Below are 13,327 nucleotides of genomic sequence, written 5' to 3' on the forward strand. Positions count from 1 at the left end.
TCTATGGATACTATTTAAACAAGAATGTCTTAAATGTTATGAATCTTATCTACTATAATTCTGCCTAGCAGCTGCAACTCCTACAGTTCTGCTGCACCATTCTAGCAACTTTGACTCCTACGGTTCTGCTTCACCAAGCACAATGACTGCTTAAGCAAGCAGGCACAATGTTAAACCTTTATTCCCTGGTATCACCTGAAAGAAAAGGAATGTCCTGTGTCATAACTGAGTCTGTTTGTACTTGGAGGATTTGTAAACTGGAGATTTAATTCACCTCCTGCATTTGCGTAAAGTCACAACCCTTTATGTCACATGGAGCTACACTAACAGATGTAGTCTGAGGGCCGAATCAGACCCTGTAGCTTTACAGAGACAAGGAATAACAGCATCCGTTATAACCGGAGTAAAGAAAGGATCAAAAGTGTGTAAGAAGAAATGGAAAGATGTGTTGAGAGAAGGTGGTGGTGGAGAAAAAGGGGAAGGAGGCAAAGACATCTGCCCAAAACTGAGTTATTGCAAAATATTGCAGAAGTTAAATCTGTGTGATGGGTAAAATCCAAATTACTTCCAGATACGATAGGATTGCAAAGTATGGGAAAGAATGAAAACTTGGAAGTCAAGGGACAGTTGTTACCTCCCATCAGTGTACTTCTTTAAACATTGAATACCACAAAATTCAGCCAATTGAATATATCAAATAAATTCAGGAAAGGAAAACATTACCTGCTTCTTCTTAGGGATTTTAATTTGACCAGAGCAGGCTTATGTGTGTTTTGCACAGTTGCTGAGATGTGTCATGGCAGCATGTGTATGTGGTTTACAACAGAGTGAGGTGATACAGCCACTGTGAGTAGTTTAAATGACATTCAATACATGTAGTAAGATAACTGAAGAAGCTGCAGGATGTTGATGGGGGCCCAAAGCACCACTCGCTGTGACTTCTTACCTTACTTTTTAAGGTCAAAGTGACAGAGGAATCTTCAATCTCTACATATTGGACTAAACCCTCACAAACTAGGGTTGATATTAAGGCTTTGTCCTCTCTCATTTAGCATCTCAAATACCATATAGGATTATAGTATGGCTTGCTTCTCTTATTTGTGTTTGTTATCAGGTAATCAGGAACGCTGGCAGGGTTTTTCTCTGTCTTAAGATCCTTAGATGACACAACTGACTTCAGTGGAACCCAAATGTCACTGTCTAATCCTAGTTTAACAATCCTGAGTGCACAACTGAAACTCAGGCATGTGGTGTGTATCACTACAGTCCCTGGTGTAGAGTGCTTCTCTGGCATCCTTGAAAGCATCCTTCAGATACTGGAAGGCTACTCTGAGGTCTCCACTCAACCTTCTCTTCTCCAGGCTGAGAACAGTTTCTAAATGCCTGCACTTCTGTGGTTTCTGGTAGAGAGATCAGACTGGATGACAGCCATTTTTACTTCAGGTGAAACATGATGGCATGTGTGGATCCTAATGACCTCATTCCACAGACCAAGGCTTAATCTGCAACAGCTCTTAGATGCCCAACTCTGTTAGGAGGTAATTATCAATGGGACATGAGGTACCAAAGATGGGCTTCACAGCTCCTGTAGCTATGGCTTGTAGGTTTCCTGCATGGATGACTTGTGTTCGTGTGGTACAAAAATTAGTGGTACATAGAACCAAGTGAAGGAAATTAAAATCTCAACCAGGTGAGACATGCTGGTGTGTCCCAGCAGAGACAGTTGGGCCAGTGTCAGAACAGCTGGTGGTTTCAGATGTGCCTGGGGACTTCTTGGTGCACACAGAAGTTTGGTGCCCATTTTCCACAAAGAGTAGAAACACAGAGATAGTTAGCAGATCTGAATAATGTGAAGTATGAAGTGAGTCAAACCATGAAGATAAAGGTCTCATGCAATTGCTTAAAATGGCAGCATGTTGTTTATAACATCCTTGGCATTCAAGCATACTTTGGCTTTAAACTTTAAGAATTATTTTATTACAGAGCACTGTATGGGTCTGTCTGGGATGGAGTTAACTTTCCTCATAGCAGCTTGTATGATGCTCTGATTTGTATTTGTGGCTAAACCAGTGTTGGTAGTGCACCAGTGTTTTGGCTGTTGCTGAACAGTGCTTGCATAGTGGCAAAGCACATTCCGCTCCCTCCTCCAGGGAGTAGGCAGGGAGTGGGCAAGAGATAGGGAAGGGACATGACTGGAGCAACTGACCAAAGGATGTTCCGTACCATATGGTATTGTGCTCAGCAATAAAAGGTCAGGGAAAGAAGTGGAAGGGTGTTTGTCTTCGCAAGCAATGGTTACGAGTGCTGAGACCCTACTTCCCAGGCAGTAACTGGACATCTGCCTGCCAATGGGAAGTAGTGAATTAATTTCTTTTTGCTTTTCCTTTCCCTGTTAAACTTCAGCCATGAGTCTTTTTACCTTCCTTCTGTTTTGTCCCTATTCTTCAGAAAAGGGGGATGAGTGAGAGGCTAGATGGGTGTTTGGCTGCTGGTTGAAGTCAACCCACAACAAGCACTAGAAAATAGACACTCAGCTCCTGCTCCTAATAGATATTGCTCATTTTGTTTCCCTGCATGAGCTTACATTTTAAATCCAGAATATTCCTCTACTTTTCATTTTCCCTTGCATTCAGTTTCCTTCCATATAATTAGTTGAGGAGGTAATGTCTTCGTCACAGTTCTCTCTGACTGCACACACCAGAACAGTTAGCTGCTTCTGCAGAGCTGATTAGGAATGACACCTTAAAAATACTGCATCTAAATTAGCATTGAATCCAACTCTTTGCCAAATAGACAATGAGGGAAACAAAATGCCTTCAAGACATGATATATTTGTAAAGAACATTAGTAATGCAGTGAGGTAGATCAGCTTCATACATTCATTTGAAGATGAGTCTAAATTTAGATTTATTCCCCAATAGGAAGGATTTTGTGGCCTCAATTTCAATAGCGGCTTCAATCCAAAACTGCCACAGGAATTACTGCAATGAAAAGACATTGATTTGGAGGCTGGGACTGAGTGATGTAGTGGAAGCTCAACCTTCAGCCTGTAGTGGAAATGCATGGCAGAAGTTCCTTGCGTGCCTGACTTTGGTCTCTATCTAGCTCTTCTGTGAGCTCTCGATTTCACTTAAATTTAATCAGTTTCACTAAATTCTAAACTAATGATCATATTACTCATAAGGCTAAGCTGTATAATCTAATAACCTACTATTTGTGTCTTTTGTAGTTTCATGGTGCTGAAAGCATAGACTTGGTGGTGCAGCCTCTTAACTTGCTTTCAGTGTCATATTCCCTGCTGTGGTGGTCTGTAGAATCCAGGCTGTAACTCCAGGTGAGAGATTTGTTTTGGGCTAGAATTATTACCCTGATTTACAATCAGACCAGGAATACAATGGCCACATGTCCTAGAATTTGTGTGATTGTCACTGTCAGAGATCTTTAACTCCAAATTACAAAGCATTTAAAAGTATATGGGGCAGACTTGCAAAGTTACTCTGGTGTGGCTTGTGAGACTGTCTTATGCAGCATGCAAAACACAAGGCACCAGTTCCTGAAGGCATTCTGTCTTTCTGTATTAAGTGTAATAATTTCTGCCGCTTGTATATGTGTGTAGCTTCCATCAGGGAACATGGTAATGAGTTTGCATACTAAGCAGATACAAAATCCCAATTCCCCTTTAGTAATGTATAATGTCAACAGAAGCCTTTGATTGAATGCAGTTTCTTCTTACTTAGATCCTTGGGCAGGGGATTATTAATCCATTTATCTTGAATTCTAATTGTACCATGAAATGCTCATTGGCTTATGCCTAAATTTATGATTATAACTGTCTTCCTAGAACCTCTAAAGAGCCATACTCATAAGTGAATATATTTCTGGAAACCTACATTGTGGTATTCTCTTTTTGTAGTACTTTCCTTAATATGTGTGTGTGTAAATACTCTGAAAGCCTTGTTCCATCACCCAGGGTTATCCTGCAACATAACAATTCAGCAGGCACAGCCATTTCTGTGGTCGTGACATCTGGCCTTTAAAATAATGGATTTGGGCACCAGTAAGGGGAACCAGCTGATTATCATGGAAAAGGCTGGTCCTTATGTAGCAGAATTACTGAGTGGGCATGACTTGAGGACCTGCCAGCTTTCTAATGCATGTTAAAACTGTAAGCTTAGGCTATGATACTAAAATGTAATTACTAATGATTCTGTAGGTTTAAAGATCGATCATAGGATATTCAGGGCAAGCCAGTGCATTTGCTGTAAGTGCATGTAGTTGCCTGGATGGCACACGTTTGCCTGGATACAGCCAAGGATTCTTTTGAAAATATGCTTATAGGAGGCAAAAAGGTTTTTACCCTTGAACTGGCCTATTTCACAGTTCGTGGTGTGTACTGCAATGGCTCCCTCTGCTGAAACAACTCCTAAATCACTGCAAACTTCAGGAGGTTGCAGCAAATGGGATTCTTTCTCCGAACGTCTATGCTACTGTGTTTCTGTATCTAGGGTGGGCTACTTAAGAGTAGACTAAGAACATCTTCTGCATCCAGCTCTGGGGGCAACAACACAAGAGGGGCATGGAGCTGTTGGTACAAGTCCAGAGGAGACCACAGAGGTGCTGCAAGGGCTGGAGCAGCTCTGCTCTGGAGACAGGCTGAGAGAGCTGGGCTGGTTCAGCCTGGAGAAGAGAAGGCTCTTTAAGGGGAGGCCTTACAGCAGCTCCAGTGCCTAAAGGCACTACAAGAAAGCTGGAGAGGGGCTTTGGACAAGGGCCTGTAGGGACAGGACAAGGGGGAATGGCTTTAACCTGACAGAGGGGAGATTGAGATGAGATTTTAGGAATAAGTTCTTCCCTGTGAGGGTGCTGAGGCCCTGGCACAGGTTGCCCAGAGAAGCTGTGGCTGCCCCATCCCTGGCAGTGTTCAAGGCCAGTTTGGGCGGGGCTTGGAGCAACCTGCTCTAGTGGCAGGGGGTTAGAACTAGATGAGCTTTAAGGTCCCTTCCAGCCCAAACCAGTCTGTAATTCTATGATCTTGCAGTTTCTTTGTTTCTGTGTGCCCACCCAACAGAGGGATGAGATGGACATGACTGGCATTCAGTGAAGTGGAATAATAGATGATAGTGAATGAAGTAATTTTCCAAGTTTCCCAGCCGTATGGGCTGTTGTGTAGGGCTTGCTTTGTGCAAGAAAGGTTTAATGGCACCATTTAAATTGTAAAGTTGATGATTGGGAAGAGAGAAATGTATTAGAGTGAAGGGGTTTCTTTCTCCTGTGTTCTATGGTTTTAACTATCTATACTGGCTGCTAGTGAAAAGTACAAACAGACCCTACCACAGTTACTTCCTATTCTAAATCCAGTGGCAGATGACAGCTCTTCTGGCATGCTCTTCTATGTGCTCGTTTGTTGCCAAATGATCACTTATCGGTGGTGTTACTGACGTACTAGCTGACAATATGTCCCATTTGCCCTTTCCAGTGCAGAGTATGTATCACATTAAGGTCCCTGTATCTCACTGCTGAACAAATTCAGACTGGGATGAGGTTGACTGCTCCCATCCTTTCAGTTCTAGGAGGACCCACCATGGCAGACACTATATCTATGTTGACATGCAACTTGACTGAGTTTAGTTCCCAGTATATATAAAAATAAAATACAGTCATACAAGCACAGAAAGCACAGTTGTGTGTCATTGCATCTCATTTTAAACAAGATGGCCATTGATAGATGGCTATTTTGGATGCATCTATCAGGCTGTATATACAGAGATATCTGCTATCTGATTAGCAAACAGAGAGGAGTTTCTTATACTGTCCACACTTAGGAAGCTGTGGTAACTTGGTGTGTTAGGTCCTGCTCCGTTTTAATGTTTTTTTCTCTCCTTACTTTTAGTTGGATGGCTGCTGACCCCTTGTGTGTGTCATCATTACCCTGAAACTGCTTTCCTACTATCATGTGGATCTATGGCATAGGAAGGGGAGCACCAAGTCTATCAGAGGAACTGCCAGGAAAGTCAGTCCATAGCTCCTCTGTCAGTGTGACTGGCATCAGATATTGAAAATTATGATCTTTTTATGTGTGACCTGAGCACAGAACTGGCATTTCTGCACCCTATGCTTCTCTGAATCTTTCCCAGTTCTGCCAAGGATGTACTTTGTGACTTTGAGAACATCACTTCTTGCTTTTTCAGTTTCTGTGTCAGTAAAGAGTCTTTGAGCCATGTAGACATCTCTTGCTCACCAAGACTGGAAGGATTAATTACTTGCACATTTGAAGGCATTAATTGCTATGCAGGGCCAGACCCTGCCTTAGTGCATCAAAGAGAGGGTTTACAATTGACTCTGATGGGAGGAGGACTCTGGTCCAAATGCCTACGAATGGACAAACCCTACGGTGATGGGGCAAGTTAATGCATACATTCCTTCCCCTCTCTCCTCCAAACCTCTCTGTTTACTTTTCTTCTTAACTTAATAATATTCCTCCTCAGCGTTCAGGCTCAATTTCCTCCTGAGCATTGTTTGTTCCCACCGTTCTTTCTGGCAGAGCTTGAAAAAGGCTCTTTGATTCATTCTGTGCTCTGGACTTAGAACTGGTAGGACTCATCCAATCTGGTAAGTCAGAGCAGTTTCCTCTGCATCTCTTCCTTGTGGACTGAGAGAAGCAGAGCTTCTATGGAAGACAGACATGGGATCATGTAACTAAACGTTAGGTGAAGTGTATGCACTACGTGCCTGTTTTAAGCTGGATAACTAATTCAGTGTAAAAACATTCCCATTTTATTTTGCTTTTTAAATTCTCTTCTTAGAACATATGATTATTTTTCAGTGTAGTACATAATCTTGCAAGAAAATCCTTCTTTCTGGTTGCCCTACCAGTATGGTAGGCATATAATCGCAGAGTGGAGTTTTTCATGACAGGATCTCCTTTTAAATTAGCTCTAGAATCACAATGTTGGATCCAGGCTTCCCATGTTTTCTGCATGTGGCCCTGAAGAAGTCATTTATGCCAGAAGCCAAAAGAGTGCCCAAGTGCCTAGCTCAAAGATGAAATCTCAGATACAAGAGACAGTGACGCTGAGGAGCAGCTCTTAGTCAAACACCAAAACACAATTAGGAATCTGTGTCCTGCTTTACAGCAGGGGACAGCAGCATGTCCCAGTTCCCAGGGGGTTAAGCACAGAGACTCTGTGTGCACAGTCGGGGATGCTGGAAGGGCCCATTAAATCCCAGAAGACAGTGGGAAAGGATCCCTGACCCAGTCTGTTGAAGACTGCCCAGGGATCAAAGCAAAAGCAGACGGGGATAAAATATTCATGCTGATACCATCATGCTGATACCATCACTTTATGAGAAGTTGACTGGCACAGGATCAGCCATTCTTGGTTAGGGAATGCGGTTTGTGGCCTTTGATTCACCTGATCATGATCCCCTTTATGCTTTTTGTTTGCAACAGAAGATTCCAGAAATTGCTCCAGAGGAATGGAAGAGGACAATCAGAGCAGATCATGTATGCAGTGAACCTGAAAGTAAAAGGTAACTGACTACTTGTTCTTCTACAGCAGTTACGCCTTCTCTGTCAGTAGAGTAGGATTTTAGAACAAACCCTCCATCAAGTTGCTGAGATAGGCTTGCAAGTGGGTAGATTCTGCATCCATCAAAGGAACAACTATTGCTTTCAAAATATCTTAGATGTGACATTATTCCTTCAAAGTCAAACCCTCATTGGAAATTACTGTTTTAAAAGTGACCTAAGATTGCCATAGGTCACTGTCAAACTTGATGTTGTATATTTGACAGAACTTCAGGAACAAGAAGTGCTGCTGTTTCCTCCTGTCCAGTCTGTCTTGTGTGTCTGTGTCTTTCAATAGGCAATGGAGGCATAGAAAAAACATTTCAAATGGAAAGCATCTTTATAAAATCAGCAGTATTTGGGATAGTCAGTAGTTCAGGGCACATGAAGCTCCTGGAAATGTGTTCAAACACATTTTTATATCATCCCTTTTCAGAACTACAGAATCATAGAATAATTTAATTTTGAGATCATTTGAGTGTGATTTTTTGGTGGCTGATAAAATTAATTTGTAACTTTAAAAAATCCCTTCACTTGGACTCCTTGGGTGCTGTAGAGTTTTTTGTGTTCTGAAAGTCAGGGTATTAATTTATGTTCCTAAACCTAACATTAAGTCTAACATTAACTCTATCTGTTTATTAAAAAGACCCAAACTCTTGATCATCAGTTTCATGTGTGATGCATGTCTCAATCCAGCCAGTCTGGTTTTTAGAGGACTAGTAATAGTGCCTGCACATTGCAGAGCTGTGAGAGTGCTCTGTGATCTACCAGCACAGTGGTAAAACCCTGCTAATAGGATGTATTTACCTAAGAAACTCTTTTTGATGGGTTCTCTCATTTATGAGATTTGAGCTGTGTGTCTGCTATTTTCCACTGAACAAACACCCTATCAGCTTTTTCGTATGAGGCTTTGGGGTGCTATACCTTCACATATTGCAAAAGCTTCTGTACTAAACATGACAAGGCAGCAGAAAGGCAGTCCAGTTTACAGATGCAGCGAACTTTATCTGCCATGCAGTGCAATTTGGGCTTATGAAGCTCTTTCAGCTTTGTCCTTGGATGAAGATTATAAATCTGATGAGTGGCAACTAGAAGACGCAAAAATAGAGAACAGATCCTTCACTGCTCCACCCTTTAATATCAAGAACATTTTCACTGACTTCAACAAGCCAGCAATCACCCTATGTCAATACAGCGTAGATACTATTTTCTCTACTCATGTTGTTCAATATCACTCCATCAATGTTTTGGTTCTACACTTGGCATCATCTGCATTTCATTCTGTTTACTACCACATTATTAGTTCTGAAGGGAAGCTTAAAGTCCTTGCTTTTGTTTTTATGCAAGGTTAACTTCTGTTAGGGATTTGCTGCTGGTCATGGTTCTGTGCAGTCACAAGAGGATGTACGTGCCTCAGGGCTGGGAATGGTCTTCATAAAGCCCAAGGCTCTGCTTAAGATTGGTTTATCTATGTGGATTTCAACAACGCAATGACCCCCATCTATTTCCCAGCTACAACTTTGTCAAGGGATGCAGATTGATTTTTCACTAGACTTTATGTAAGAAAATGATGTGGTATTTCCTTTCTTTCCTCTCAGACTACAAGTCTGGGAGTCCCCACACTATACCTGAATTTCCCAACAAATTCACACTGCAGGCACAATGATATCATTACATCAAATTAAGCTCCCTGGTCTAGCAGCTCATCCCAGATCCACTGGCCATTGTCAGTGCAGGCACTGTACACGGCGAGTGCTCTGAAACATTGACAGTGAGAAGAGTCGTTGCACTGAGATGTTGACATCTTGTGTTAGAGGAGTAATGTGCTGGGATGCGTGCCAGCCTCCCAGACTTCTAGGGGTGGCTGAAGCATAAGCAAACTGAGTGTCAGTTAATTACACTTGAAGACACTGTGGTCTTTGTGATATCTAAACACAAAATAGAGTGAATGAGCGGATGTAATATATAATGATATATATTGATATATAATAATATATGTAATGATATATCAGGACATGGTGACTTTAGTGTGAGGGAATCAATGAAGGCATTTGAAGTATCTTCTGGTGTTCTTTGGAGATATTTCTCTTTCATCTAATGCTGGTTCTATTTCAACCAGGCTTTGTTGTTTTGTTTAATGCTAAAATCCAGGGATTCAGTTGTCACATAGAACAACTGCTGGGATTCATTTCTCAGCATCTAACAGCTGAGGAAATTAATGGCTGATTTGACCACTTTAGTCTCCTAATCACCTCTGCGACTACCTTAATGCTTATGTACTGCAGAATGGCTCATTTTGTCGTGCCTAGCTGTGAGGGTGTATAGGACAGCATCCAGACTGCATGTGGGGCTGCCAAACACTGACTTCTTATGTGGCAGCTTCCCTGGATAAGCCTCCATCACCTGCTATCCCCGTTGCAATGTGAAACACTACTCACTGGGAGGACTCATTTATAGGTGACTGGATAGACCCTGACACATTTGTCCTTACTCTTAAGGTAAAAGCTCCCAGCTTTTACACCCAGATGTGAAGATGACTGGCACTAAAGGTTTGCCTTGGAGGGCTGTAGACCTTCAGTGAACAAGTCTTGTTAAACTTGGGGAAGCAGATGCCACCTTTGGCTTCTATATTTTTACCCTGCTACCTTGTACACCACTTTCAAGATGTGAGAATTATTTGCATTTGTGTGCCCTGATACGCAGATGGAATTCAAAGGAGCTGAGACTGTCATTATACACATGTTGTCACAACTGTGTTTCATCTGTTTTCCTTTGCTGCTGCCTGCCTTTCAAGCTGGGCATGTACTGTGAATCATACCAACAAAACCCAGATCTTTCATTGCATGAAGGTTGAGCCCCATGCTGCTGCATCCATTGATGGGTATTCTGAGCCAATGATGGCATCAGGCAGAAGAAGTGAGAGGACCTTGTCTCACATCAGTGTTTGTCTTATAGTATCCACCGAAGTGCATGTTTACTTTAACTCTGCAAAGTGCATCTTGACTGCATGTTGTTTTCCTTGCCCGAATATAATGCTTCAGCATGGTCCAGAATAGATTGTAATAGGAAAGATATGGAATACTCTTCCTTCTGAGGGTTGTCAGGAGTGGCTTTTACCATTTGTTGCTTTCTTGAACTATTAGTTCTACAGTGACAGTATGGCAGATATTTTCTGTCTGCAGTTTACCTAGCTCTTTCTTTAACAATGCCTCAGTTTCTTCCTTTACTGTGCATGAGGCTTTCAGTGGAGAATCCTGCCCAGCCCTGCAAAGGGAAGCACCCTTCTTAATGTCAGTTTGATTTTGGTGGCATTTTCCCCTTATCTGAAGGATTTTCCTGCTCCCATGTTTCTGCTGAAAAACTAGATGATGCTTATCATTCTTCTGGTAATGGCAATTCTTCAGTATCTCTCCTTCTTTGCTTCCTTACAGTTTCATGACATTTAACCTTTTAATGACATCTTTCACTTCTTTTGTTTGTGCCAAGTTATCATAGGATCTAACAGTACCTGCTAAAGTCATTTTCCAAACTGGTAGTTGGTCATGGCATTAGCCTCTAGTGCCTTAGAACACAGAATCAAGAAATCTAGGAACAGTTTGGGTTGGAAAGGACCTTCTAAGCTCATCTAGTCCAACCCCTTTCCATGAGCAGGGACACCTTCAAGTAGATCAGGTTGCCCAAAACCACACCCAGCCTGGCCTGAAATGTCTCCAGGAATGGTGCATCCACCACCTCTCTGGGCAACCTGGGCCAGTGTTTTACCACCTCAGTGTAAAGAATTTCTTCCTCACATCCACTCTGAATCTCCCTGTTTTAGTTTAAAACCATTACCCCTTGTCCTGTCACAACAGGCCCTGCTAAAAAGTCTCTCCCCATCTTTCTTATAGGCCCCTTTTAAGAACTGAAAGGCTGCAATAAGGTCTTCCTGGAGCCTTCTCTTCTCCAGGCTGAACAAGCCCAGCTCTGTCAACCTCTCTCCAGAGCAGAGGTGGTCCAACCCTCTGATCATTTTTGTGGCCCCTCTCTGCACCCTCTCCAACAGGTCCATATTTACCACTTTCTCAGAGGGGTAACATGTGACTTGTGTTTAAAAGATGTTTGGTTTTGGTTGTGTTACTTTTTCTCTTTCCCAATGCCAAGTTCTTTCCCTGTTTAGCCTAGGAGCAGAAAACTGCAAACCCTTTCAGGGTATTCGTAGGAGATTGCAGGTATACCAATACTGCGAGGTGCAGACAGCTACCTGCCAGCCCCAGCCATACCCAAAGCCTGCCAGACATGCCTCAGTTCGTGTTAATCCTGCATTACACAGCGCTGAGCTCAAGCCAATGTCACCGTTTGGCTCAGACTGGCTCTAACTTCAAAGTTTGCCTCTTTTGGGTATGATACCGAGGCCAGTGACCTCCAAATTATTCCATGATTAATTGCCACACTTACATGGCTGCATGACTCCCACACAGAAGGTGTCTTCTGTACATGCTCAGGTCATTATCCGAGCATGGGCAGTCTCTCAATAGAGGGTTCAAAATATCACCTGGGCAAATCCTGTCAAATGCAGAGGTGTCAGGGGAATGACTGTGAATTCCCTGGAAGCCTGAGTTTAAAGCCCAGAGGCCCAATGCCTCCGTTTGCTTTTCCTGTTCCTGTTCCATTTAGAAAATGGGTTTTATATTGTTTCTTGTGTTCCTCTGCTTTTGTCACCGCTACTAGTATACAAGTAGTATCTTTAGTCTTGTGTAACAGTGTTCATTCTAGGAGAGTATTACTGGTATAGTTAATGATAATTGAAGTGTTACCACTTTTAATGTGGGCAAGGTTCATGTTGATAACTCTCCTTGGAGGTAATGCTGTGATTAGTGCATTAGCATTTATGTAGTAGAGAGCCTGGGTAGACATCTTTGCCATTATCCAGTTCACTTATTGAGGGCTTTTCTGTTTGGAATGAAAAACTGCATACACATTTGCCATCATCTCAGAACACCCCTTCTCCTTCATGCCTGGAGAAGGTGCCAAAGACCAAAGCTATCATAGTTAGCCCTGTTCCCTTGAAGTTATCTCATTACGCACCACAGACCCATACAGTTTTGTAATCTACTCGTACGACCTCGCCCTCTATTGGCCTGTGAATGTATTTATATCTGAACAGTTTTTATTTGTCATCTTTCATACTAATGTCATATTTAAAAGATTCTTATTGTGCTTGGCCTGCAAATGGATACTTCAAATCAAGCCAAGGTAAATCTCTCTATAGCAACCATTTCTCTGGAAAGGGCACATTTATACCAGATTATATTCAAGCTATGCAGAAGGAGTGGAACTGAACCAAAAGGGAAATATTGTTTCTTACCTGCTTTTCCTGTAAAAGGCAAATCATTTCATCTGGCTCATTTATTTTTAAGTGGTACTTTCACTCCAGAATTGCTGCAATTTGGAGTCCGGCAATTTTACCTGGACTAGTGTCTTTCACATCTTTCCAGAGGCTTTCAGAAAACAAAACCGTACACCTTGTGTATCTCACATTGAGGGTTGCCATTTACACGGTTGGAGAGAAGGCAGTAAACGTCACTGACAGGGTGAAAGCGGCTTCATACCTATTGTGGGATAAATGACTGCAACTAATATACATTGTTCACATTAAGAGTAAGCATAAAGTTTTGCTTTCAATACTGTTACCTCAGAAACAGACACTTGATTTATGCAAGTAAGGTCTGGACATGATCCAAAAGTATCAACTCTTTACCTATTTTAGCTGAGTGTGTACTG

At 42.2% G+C, this 13,327-nt stretch overlaps 1 protein-coding gene across 1 annotated transcript in view; it reads right to left on the reverse strand.

Moving 5' to 3' along the window:
- The window catches only part of EDC4 (enhancer of mRNA decapping 4), a 227,228-nt gene that overhangs the window by 152,963 nt on the left and 60,938 nt on the right, over positions 1–13,327 (reverse strand). The window lies entirely within an intron of this gene.

This window comes from Pezoporus flaviventris, unplaced genomic scaffold, assembly GCF_033815535.1.
Source record: "Pezoporus flaviventris isolate CSIRO_AGI_PZ_B2104156 unplaced genomic scaffold, CSIRO_AGI_Pfla_v1 ptg000054l, whole genome shotgun sequence".
NCBI lineage: Eukaryota > Metazoa > Chordata > Aves > Psittaciformes > Psittacidae > Pezoporus > Pezoporus flaviventris.